The sequence below is a fragment of the Chenopodium quinoa genome, unplaced genomic scaffold (assembly GCF_001683475.1).
Source record: "Chenopodium quinoa cultivar QQ74 unplaced genomic scaffold, ASM168347v1, whole genome shotgun sequence".
Classification (NCBI taxonomy): domain Eukaryota; kingdom Viridiplantae; phylum Streptophyta; class Magnoliopsida; order Caryophyllales; family Amaranthaceae; genus Chenopodium; species Chenopodium quinoa.
In genome coordinates this window covers 2,028,054-2,034,180 of record NW_018743937.1, presented here as the reverse complement: position 1 = coordinate 2,034,180, position 6,127 = coordinate 2,028,054, and the positions used below count along the sequence as shown (strand labels likewise).

Sequence of the window (6,127 nt, the reverse complement as noted above, 5' to 3'; positions counted from 1 at the left end):
TTGATACAAAAGAGTTAGACCTTTAGTATCAAATTGGTTTCCGATATTAAATAATCCTTATAGTGTCAGAACTTATTGTTACAAAAGTATATATTAGCTTTGGGAAATGACTATAGTATCGAAAAGATATGATACTAATAAGGCATCTTTGACATCTAAATTTTTTTTATTCCAAAGGAATAGTATAAGAAATATTTGTTACAGAAGGATATTCAATAAACAGAAAACTGATAAAAAAGATCATGTACTGCAAGTGTCAATATATATTAATATATAAATACCAAAAGGATAACTTGCATTATATTTTATTTATCGTCACAATTTTAGTACAAAAAATTGATGTGTAATGCACATCCAAAGGGTGTTAAAATCACCACAATTCAATAGTTAATGTACATAGATCATGATAGTTTCTTCAAAATGAAAAGGGTTATGACCTCATCTCGTTTTCTTCAAAAACATATGCGCGACCAGATAAAATTGGGCTTTTTGCACTAAAATCTGATTGTTAGCTCGAAGTTGAACCTGTTAAGACAATGTAGCATATAACATGCGAAAATCATGGTTTAAAAATAACATGATATATAAAGTTGTGTGATTATTTTATTTCCGCAAAGTAATTAAGCTAAAAAAAAAAAAATAGCTTAGATTAGTAGACAAAACAAAACAAAACAAATTATAGGAAAAAGCAATCATAATCTCAGTATAATAGTAGTTGGTCAACTTAGAGAATCTCATGGAAAATGCTATTTATATAATTATGTATAAGAATAACTAGTAGGAAATCAAAGTAAACATGTACAAATGGTAACCACAGGGTAAAAAGAAATTAACACTTCCAACATATCATCCAACAATAAAATGATGTTAAGAATATACTTTTTTTTTTCCAACCTGAACTCATTTTTTTTTCTTACTTCCCTTTCTCTTCCTCTTCAGACCCCTAGGCTTTTTACTATGCTTCCCAAAGATGACCTTAATCTTACGCATTTGAAATAGCAAATCAACACCAGATCGTAACTTTGATGGTGATCTTTCCTCAATTTTACAATTAAATGCAGCCTTGCTTCTTCTAAATGCATGATTAAGGTCCAAAAAACGACGATGTCCCATATAACATAGCTTCCTACTTCTTTTTTAAAAAATAAGAGCAGGTATCAACATTGCAATGAGGACAAGCAAAGTAGCCTTTAGTTTTCCACCCCGAAAGCATTCCATAGGCAGGAGTCATTTATTGTCCATATTAATGCAGCATGTAACATGAAAGTGTTATTTGTTGAAGCATCATAAGTCTCCACACCATCCCACAATTCCTTTAACTCATCAATTAAAGGTTGTAAATAAACATCTATGTCATTACCAGGACATGTAGGACCAGAAATAAGGAGTGACATAATAAAATATGAATCTTTCATACATAACCACGAAGGCAAAATTATACACCATAATTATAACAGGCCAAGTACTATGATTAGTGCTCATATTACTAAATGGGTTAAAACCATCACTAGCCAAACCAAGTCTAACATTTCTAACATCTTGAGAAAAATCGGGATATTTCTCATCAAAACTCTTCCAAGCTAAAGAATCAACCGGATGCCTTTGTTTCCCATCCTTACTACGTCCCTTTTTATGCCATCTCATTAAATTGGATGTTTTAGATGACATAAAAAGACGCTTTAAGCGTGGTATGAGGGGGAAATGACGTAGCACCTTTGTTGGACCACTTTTCTTTCCAATTGAAGGATCTTTCCATCTTGAAACATTACACATAGTACAAATTTCATCATTAACCTTCTATTTCCAATACAACATGCAATCATTTGGACATGCATCAATTTTAGTGTATTCCAAACCTAAGTTCGCTAGGACTTTTTTCATTTGGTAAAGATTCTTTGGAAAGTTTGAACCTTTAGGAAGAAGCTCATTAAAGAATTGTAGCATACCATTCAAGCATGTATCACACCAACGATGCAAACATTTCATGTGATAAAGACGAAGAATAAATTACAAAGTAGTAAATTTGTCACATCCAGGATATAATTCAGTTTTAGCATCTTCCATAAGCTTTTGAAACTTTTCAGCTTCTAAATCAGCCCCCCCTCACCAGGTTCAGGATATTCACCTATGCTATCACCAAAATTAGGAAACCCAAAAGCATCATGAAGTAATCCATGCATATCATCAATACTAAGAATTGACTCCTCATCACTATGAGATTCATCATCTAAGCCTGATGGTGAAGGTTCTTCCCCGTGAAAAACCCATACACTATTAGCATAGTTTCTATCAAAACCCTCACAAAATAAATGCTCACGAACATCTTTAGGATCAAGGTACACAGTAACAGAACATCTCCTACACGGACATTTAATCCTCCCATTTAAAGTTGAGGCAATAACAACAGAATTTATGAACCCATCTCTTTTCAATATCCATGATACAAATTCACACACCTATCAATCCCAATTAAAAAGCTATATTCAATTAAGTCATAATTAAAATTTCAATTAATAGAAAGCAAAAGGCTTGGATGCAAATCTATCACATTACACCCCATCGATAAAGTAATAATTAATCATACAACTTACACAACATACAAGTTACTATATTAACAAAAAAAGAAATATGATCAATAGCAATGTTTAACTATAATGGAATAAGGTATACTTATAATAGAGGAAAGAGATAGTACCAACAAGAACTTAATCCGCAAAGTATAGATTTTCACCAACGCTACCCGAAATATAACAACAACACCAGTTGATCTGAGGAGCTTAACACCTTTGATTGTTTATAATATCAAAATAGCTAGCTGCGCGAAACAAAATTAAAACTGAATTTTAGTATTAGATAACAATAATCCTAACAATTTTGTTATAATATTAAATTTAAACCATACACTTAAGTAGCTTAAAAGTCATACGATGATATTAAATTAAAGTAGACCTAAGAATTGTATATGGATTTAGTTAGTCTTATAAAACTCTAAACCATGCTTCTAAGAAAAGAAATAGCAAAAATATGATAAGGATAGTTTCAAATTTTACTTAAAATCAATTAACTGGTGAAAAAAAGTACTAATAGCTAAGTTTACTAGAAACTAATAGTTGTTGCCAAGTGCTATATTATTGAGGTTACTGCCATTGGACTTACACCATAATTTTATTATATATAGTTTTAAAAATTAAAATTTATAACCTCAATGATTGAAAAGTAATACTACTAAGATTATCCTTGGATTTGGGATAATGTATTATGGATAATAAACTTTGAACTAGGAAAATTATAAGTGATTAGAGTTAATGATAAAAGAGATAATGTGGTAATTTAACAATTGAAATTATTAAGATAGAGGTAGGCAGGTAGCATGAGTAAAACAAAGAGATGGATAATTATTATCAAAATAATGAGAATAATAGAAACTCCCACCCTTAGAATACCAATCTACCCTCAAAAACCCACTGGTATGTAGAAGCTACATGTTGCATACAATTAAAACTTTCATCTTCGTTTCAATTTAATTTAGATCTAGTGGCCATTTAAACTACATTATTTTTATTAAAATTTGCTACTTTATATTATCATAAAATCAATAGAAATTCAAGATTATAGATAAAAGGCAAGAACTTAACAATGAAATTAAAAAGCAATTACAAAGAAGTAGACCCTTAACAATGAAATTAACAAGCAATTACACAGAAGTAGGCCCTTAACAATGAAATTAACAAGCAATTACAAAGAAGTAGACCCATTTGTAAAACTTTCATCTTTGCTGTAACATCTCACTGACAAAGTAAAGCAGGGAGACTACTCTTCAATATGGGGTAAACTAAACCCATCGCACAATCTTTCGATTTTTTTTTTACAATATTTTTTCAGACCAACTAGATTCTTAACAATTTTAACAAAATCCTTTGAAATTTTGATACCAAATTAATTCTGACCATATAAATACTCACTAATTTATGACCAAACTAGTTCAGACTAATCCTTATTGTTTTTCACATTTAAATCAACAATTTTTGACAAATTAAGCTAAAAATAAACGAAATTCAAAGAAAGTACTATAAACTTACAAATAATCACCGCTAGTGAATTTCAATTGCAAAACCCAGCAGATCCCGCTTGACGCGCAACCATTAGAGAATAATACGAGGTTCAATCTTGTAATATTTTACAAATGAGCAACAACTTCGAGCGTAATGTTTGATTTTTTTTTTTTGTAAATTTGAGTAGATGAATGATAATTTTTGTAAATTTGAGCAGATTTTGCTAGAACCCTAGCTTCGTGAAATAGAGTGAGGAGAGAGACTAAGAGTGTTCTTTGTTGTTTTTACTGATGAAATGATAAAAGGAAGGACTTTTCTTTTGGGTTTGGTTTTGGTTACATTACCGAGGTGAAATTTTATAAGTGAAAATGTTTCAAATTTCTCTAATATTTTAATGTGGCCATCTTTTTATTTTCTTTTTTTTGTAAAAGCGCCAATTTTTTTATAAGATATTCATAAGGTGATTTAGTATCGGAAATTTTTGTTACTTAAGTATTTAATAGTATCAGAAATAATTTTGATGGTAAAAAGGAAATTAGTGTCAGAACTTTTTGTTACTATAACTATTTTATTGTATCAAAATTAGTTTCGATATTACAAATCCTATAGTGTCGGAACATTTCTGATAATATTTTGTCATTTGTAACGGATTAATATTTTTCCATCACTATAATAAAGTCTAATACCAGCCTACCGTCCAAACCATGGAAGTAGTGTCAGAAAAAAAATAACTGATACTACTGACATTTTTAGTATCAATAATAATTACTGATACTAAAATTTCCGATAATTAAGGCCTGTTTTCTAGTAGTGATACTCGAAAATAGAGCTCATATTATTGAAATCAAAAGAAAGTACATTGAGAGAAGAATCCTTTTTGGGATCTTCGTCCTTATAACTAGAAAATAAAGACTCAGTATTGGCCACAAGGCCTAAAATTTCATCTTCCTTAAAATCTAAAGTGGATTCATCGTCAGATTCTTCAAACATCTTCCCTTCGTCAGTGATGATTTAAAACTTATCACCTTTATGATTGGTATATTTAAAATATTTCCTCCATCCATGCTCAAAGGTCTCATTAGAAGGGGTGATCAACGAGGTTGGGTCAAAAGTTTCATCTTGGATGGCGTTCTGATTAGTCATTGTAGCAACATGGTTTTGCTCTAGTCCAAATAACAAGTTGAATGCTTGCCTATCATAGCACCCTGGAGTTGGGTGTTTTGATTGAACGATATTGAAATCGTCATTCAAGAAGTAGCAATCGTGGAATATCTCGAATCCAGGCTTCTTGATACCTTCTAGAACTAGTGGTTCTGGAAAGTCATAGCATGGGTGTAGGGAATATTTCAAGCATTACCCCAAACTTGAACCCCACTATGATCATACACTTAAGCATGGTGGCGTCCAAAGGGAAGGAAGCTAGAGAAAAAGAGTCGCCAACAAGTTTTAGGAACTTGTAAATCGTTCACAGGGTGAAGGTTACACCCCCTAACGATACAAGAGATCATTAACTCCAATAAATCTGGAACCAAGACTGGAAGCTCGGGGATGAAGGTACAAATTCAATCTAAAAGAGAAAGAACATTCCGTAATAATAGGCCTCTACTTTATTCTTCTCGTATTCATGTGCGCTTTCTAACTAACATGCAAACAATAGGTTTACCCTAAACCGGTTTAATCTACGTTGGTTGAATATTAATGCACAAACAAAACTATTATTGGCGATCACTTGAATTATAATCATATTAACCCTAAACAAGATTATTAATTATCTTATTAAGCGTGATTACAAGTACAAATTTCCTTTAAACATGCATAAAAGGTATGCTCAAGCAATAACAATAAATATAAAAATCACGCAACATAATAATCATCAAAATAATAATTATAATTAAAATAAAAATCATCATAAAATAAAAACCATAAATAATTATAATCAAAACAATCATGTTAAAGCATAATATTAAAGCAAGATTCTAGGCATGATACTAACAATATTAATAACAAACCCTAGCGTGTCACTAAACAATAAAAATCAAAGCTTTAGCCCTAACATGGTACTAACATAATATTAG

General features: G+C 30.9%; 1 long non-coding RNA gene across 1 annotated transcript; it reads right to left on the bottom strand.

Moving 5' to 3' along the window:
- Positions 1–264: 264 nt before the first annotated feature.
- LOC110688712 lies at positions 265–4,636 on the bottom strand. Its single transcript, XR_002504649.1, has 3 exons — positions 4,080–4,636; positions 2,696–2,815; positions 265–525 (listed from the first exon to the last, which is right to left on the bottom strand). It is a non-coding gene; the product is annotated as an uncharacterized LOC110688712 (long non-coding RNA).
- Between the last annotated feature and the right edge of the window lie 1,491 nt (positions 4,637–6,127).